Below are 6,000 nucleotides of genomic sequence, written 5' to 3' on the forward strand. Positions count from 1 at the left end.
GACCGGGATGCTACATAGTGACGTCACTAAATGGGATCTGGATGCTACAGAGTGACGTCACTAAAGGGGACAGGGATGCTACAGAGTGACGTCACTAAAGGGGACCGGGATACTACAGAGTGACGTCACTAAAGGGGACCGGGATGCTACAGAGTGACGTCACTAAAGGGGACCGGGATACTACAGAGTGACGTCACTAAAGGGGACCGGGATGCTACAGAGTGACTTCACTAAAGGGGACCTGGATACTACAGAGTGGCGTCACTAAAGGGGACCGGGATGCTACAGAGTGACGTCACTAAAGGGGACCGGGATGCTACAGAGTGACGTCACTAAAGGGGACCGGGTGCTACAGAGTGACGTCACTAAAGGGGACCGGGATGCTACATAGTGACGTCACTAAATGGGATCTGGATGCTACAGAGTGACGTCACTAAAGGGGACAGGGATGCTACAGAGTGACGTCACTAAAGGGGACAGGGATACTACAGAGTGACGTCACTAAAGGGGACCGGGATACTACAGAGTGGCGTCACTAAAGGGGACCGGGATACTACAGAGTGACGTCACTAAAGGGGACCGGGATACTACAGAGTGACGTCACTAAAGGGGACCGGGATGCTACAGAGTGACTTCACTAAAGGGGACCTGGATGCTACAGAGTGGCGTCACTAAAGGGGACCGGGATACTACAGAGTGACGTCACTAAAGGGGACCGGGGTACTCCAGAGTGACGTCACTAAAGGGGACCGGGATACTACAGAGTGGCGTCAATAAAGGGGACTGGGATGCTACAGAGTGACGTCACTAAAGGGGACCGGGATACTACAGAGTGGCGTCACTAAAGGGGACCGGGATGCTACAGAGTGACGTCACTAAAGGGGACCGGGATACTACAGAGTGACGTCACTAAAGGGGACCTGGATGCTACAGAGTGGCGTCACTAAAGGGGACCTGGATGCTACAGAGTGACGTCACTAAAGGGGACCGGGATACTACGGGGTGACGTCACTAAAGGGGACCGGGATGCTACAGAGTGACGTCACTAAAGGGGACCGGGATACTACAGAGTGGCGTCACTAAAGGGGACTGGGATGCTACAGAGTGACGTCACTAAAGGGGACCGGGGTACTCCAGAGTGACGTCACTAAAGGGGACCTGGATGCTACAGAGTGACGTCACTAAAGGGGACCGGGATACTACAGAGTGGCGTCACTAAAGGGGACCGGGATTCTACAGAGTGACGTCACTAAAGGGGACCGGGATACTACAGAGTGGCGTCACTAAAGGGGACCGGGATACTACAGAGTGACGTCACTAAAGGGGACCTGGATGCTACAGAGTGACGTCACTAAAGGGGACCGGGGTACTCCAAAGTGACGTCACTAAAGGGGACCTGGATGCTACAGAGTGGCGTCACTAAAGGGGACCGGGATACTACAGAGTGACGTCACTAAAGGGGACCGGGGTACTCCAGAGTGACGTCACTACAAGGGACCGGGATACTACAGAGTGATGTCACTAGAAGCCACCCGGGGTATAATATCGACGTATAAAAAGGTGGAGTTCCCCAGTGCACTGTAGATGTCAGTGTAACTGTCTTTTGAGTACCCGCGTGCTCGTATATGCCATCAAACCTATGCAAAAACATTTATCCGTGAGAGAAAACTTCAAACTTTGATGTGATATAAAATTCACACCATTTGAACTTAAAACGAGCGAATGAAGGGATGGAGTCCCTAGTAATAACAAATAGTAAATGATTTAGTTGTGTAAGTCCTTAAAGCCCCATCGTCGCGTGCTGCAATAATATGCCAGGTGTGTAGATAAATTGCTTTGTTTCAATCGAACGTATTGTCCCGTCAGATAATTGTCGAGTTTGACAGACTGGTGTAAACAGACATATAGATGTCAAATAAACAGTAAGGTGTTGGTTTCACAAAAGTTACAGTCGAACCTGCCTTTAATTGGTAGCATGCATATAACAAAAACCTGCCTATAAAGGTCACCTTATCTAGTTCCATTTCAACAAAATATATTAATTTATTTACTATCCAACCTACGAAGCTTGTTTGTCTAGCCCCTTGGCTAGCCTGGTTGACAGATAAATAGAATGGCGACGAACATGCCCCTTAATGGGCGCCATTCTATTTATCTGTCATCCAGATTGCATTTAGAGTGACACTTCATACAATCTAACAAGCGTTCAATTGTTAAATTTACATTTACCTATGTTAAAATCTGCCTTTCTTAAAGAAATACGTTCTTTTATCATACACATTTCCTTGTATGTTCGCTTGAAAGAATAGCATCATGAAATCGAATTCCTTTCTATGATTGATTTGCAACCAATCAGACACACAGTACAAAGCCTTCCCGTGACGATGATCAAAATAGCGCCAAAGTGCACACAGGGTAGGTACATGTAGGCCGCCTTTAAATTACCTTAGCTGTTAATAGGACGTTGAACAATACCTAACCAAATACACCCAGCACACTTTAATCACGGACGTACACACGTATCTTAATTGACATTATAATGAATGACAAAACGCGATATCAGGAAGTTAATTGGTGGCAAATACGCCCAATTCGTTCATGTAATTTGTATTGATCTGTCACAAGAGAGCATTATATTATAATAGCGGTATTTAATTTCTATAGAGGGTGCAATATTGGATAATAGTACTGTCGACGACCTTAACATAATTATTTAGTTGTCTGCAGAACATAAACATGACAGTTCAATGTACTGTACTGTATATAAAAATATATTCAGTAGTAATATATGTACAGTTTCCTTATTTGTATAGCTTGCGAGAGACATAGAATATATATATATATATAATCGTCATGGTTTTGATAATTATATATTCATGAAAATCATTTTATATTTTTTTTTATTCATTATAAGAAGCACTTGGAAAAAGGATACCTATAACTTAATTATGATAAAATTATTACTATAAATATTTTGTACGCTTTCTACCTTAAATGTACATTTAAACATAACGTGTATAACTAATGATACAATTATTATTACTATATATATTGTGTACGCTTTCTTCATTGAATGTATATTACAAAATGATTAAAGAAATAATCGTCTTCACTATTTTTCTCTCTAAAGTTTTACGCCTCACCGATGGACCTGGCCAGATATGAGCCGGAGACACGGTGGTACCTGTTTGACGGACCATGAGGTAGACTAGCCCGAGTTTTCTCTGGCCCTGTTACCATGTCTGGTGTAGGGCCAGAGCGCACTACTATATGAAAACGTGGAATTATCCGACACCGTTTGGTGTCGCTAAGAATTTGGTGGATATACAATAAAATCGGGTGTGACATAACACCTACCTTACATATATGGATAAATGAGATATTTATTTACCCTGGAACACCCATTTAGTCCAATCTAGGTGGTTTATTCCGCCCGTATAGACCCTCGCTTTACGCTAGTCAAAATTTCGTACTGCTGACCCGCCATTTTGTAAGTGACAGTACGACTAACCACCCGAATCGGAACGCAATGGACCGAAAAGACCACGTATCATTTATTGTGTTTTTCGTCTTACATTGTTTAAAATAAGAAAACTAAGCTTATTATTTCCCAAAACCTGTTATATCCAATTTAAAAATTCATTATTTATGAATTATAAGCGGTAAAATATATAAAAATAAATGTTGTATTTTTTTTCTTTTCGCTCCATCGCGCACTGATTAGGGTAATTAGGCCGACCGCGACCTACATGGTTAGCAATATGGCGCCGAGTCAAGTATGAAATTTTGGCTAGTGTACAACGAGGAAATAAAACACCTAAGTGGGACTAAAGGGGTGTTTTGGGGTAAATAGATATCTCATTTATCCATATATGTAAGGTAGGTGTTATGTCACACCCGATTTTATTGTATATCCACCAAATGCTTAGCGACACCAAACGGTGTCGGATAATTCCACGTTTTCATATAGTAGTGCGCTCTGGCCCTACACCAGACATGGTGACAGGGCAAGAGAAAACTCGGGCTAGAGGTAGACTTAATTAATTAATTAATTAATTAAAATTAAGCTTCCTGATGCATAATTACGAAACCTATACCTGTAAATAGAATTAGCCTATCGTGTACACGTGAAGGGCTCTGATCGACCCCTTGTGGAGTAATCACAGACTAGTTTTAGCCTCTACTCCTACTATATATATGATAATATGGGCTAATACGTTTCTACTAATACTAACAATGAATCAGGTGCCTGTGGTATACTTTAAATGAGAATCTAACAATAGAAATATCAGTACATTGTTGAGTCTTGTAAAAAAAAAAAAAGGCTAGTTTACACCATATCCGTGTAACACATAAGATTTATAACATTATTTCATTTGTTTTATTTTGTCAATATTTCCGTCAGGTCGAACAACTACGTCCAAACAAGCGTCTGTCTTCAATCTCCCAGAAAGGAGAGGAAGTACGATTTAATATGATATAATAGAAACAAAATCAAGCAATTACTATAATAGTAGACATAAATAACAATATACACAAAATCAACAACAACAATCAACATCAATAATCAAAAAACAACAATCAACAACAACAATCAACATCAATAATCAAAAAACAACAATCAACAACAACAATCACTGTATGTATCTAGGGTAAGTATATATATAGAAAATATAAATAAGTAATAGCGACGGTATGGTCCAATATAGGTACTGGATCTAGTCCTATAATATAAGACTTCGAAGGTTCATATTGTGATTGCTTACAAAACTGTAAATATCCGATAATAAACGTGAAAAATCACGATATAAACCTTCAAAGTCTTATGTTAAAGGCCTAGCACTTGATCCAAACAACCAGATGTTCGCTGAATGTGTACAACTAGAAATAGATATATATGCGTGTTTGTATATGCTGTTAAGTTATACACGTATGAAGTAGCAATATGTCTTAAATAGCAAGCATGTATCTAAGTTTAGGTAGGATACATACAATCACCAGGTGAAAGTATTTAAAGCCTCGGTAAATATGTCACTACGCTGCTTCGGAAAGACACTGTCGGTTGACTGGGTACAATGACACGATTCATCATGATAAAACATCTTACAACATCAAAGTCATTTCTACAGGTAGATTATATATGTATGTTGTAGATGATCGAAGCTTGTTGTTCATTGAGGATGTAAATCTGGGACAAACTTGTAAGTTACAACAGTGACCAAAGACGTAGTAGGACTGTTGGTTTTAATGTAAGTAAAACGTATATAGTTAGAATCAATACTTATACACAACAATAGGGGCCGGGGTGGCCGAGTGGTTAAGGTGTCCCGACACTTTATCACTAGCCCTCCACCTCTGGGTTGTGAGTTTGAAACCCACGTGGGGCAGTTGCCAGGTACTGACCGTAGGCCGATGGTTTTTCTCCGGGTACTCCGGCTTTCTTCCACCTCCAAAACCTGGCTCGTCCTTAAATGACCCTGACTGTTAATAGGACGTTAAACAAAAACAAACCAAACAAACCAAATGTAAACAACAGGCCGTATACAACACACATACACTAACACATACTGTAGTCAACATGTAACCTGCCTATCGCGTGATATCTAACAATTTTACAAAGTTACCTTACCTTCACACAACAGTTAACACTCCATCATCCGTGTCGACACTCAACACATGTATGTGTGTATGTACGTGTGACTCTCTTTCCTTATAACCAGTTACAAGACAGCTCCGGAAGGCATCCTCCTTGTCCAGTGTATGTACCGGATTTCCTTTATGACTTTATCACAAAACGGTCCTCAACCAGGAAGTATTTGATGAAATCCCGATTGTTGACATTGTAAGTTTTAAAGTAAACATTATAATATATACTGTCAGATAAAATTTCATATAATACGATTTAGTAATATGGAACTTATTCTGTGACAGAAGCATACAGTATGTAGCGTTATTAAAACCGATTGATACAAATCAGAAATATCTTGGAGTTTAAGAATA

At 40.5% G+C, this 6,000-nt stretch overlaps 1 protein-coding gene across 9 annotated transcripts in view; it reads right to left on the reverse strand.

Annotated features, from left to right (window-relative positions):
- Positions 1–5,780, reverse strand: part of LOC117340806 (serine/arginine repetitive matrix protein 1-like) — a 43,244-nt gene extending 37,464 nt beyond the window's left edge. For 3 of the 9 annotated variants that reach the window (XR_004535470.1, XR_004535469.1, XR_004535466.1), the window contains exon 1: positions 5,630–5,776. The gene's annotated coding sequence lies outside the window, so the exon portion shown is untranslated. Of the gene's footprint in view, positions 1–5,629 lie in introns of all 9 variants that reach the window. The other 6 variants (XR_004535467.1, XR_004535468.1, XR_004535461.1 and 3 more) reach the window with 5 other exon arrangements.
- Between the last annotated feature and the right edge of the window lie 220 nt (positions 5,781–6,000).

This window comes from Pecten maximus, chromosome 13 (assembly GCF_902652985.1).
Source record: "Pecten maximus chromosome 13, xPecMax1.1, whole genome shotgun sequence".
Lineage (NCBI taxonomy): Eukaryota > Metazoa > Mollusca > Bivalvia > Pectinida > Pectinidae > Pecten > Pecten maximus.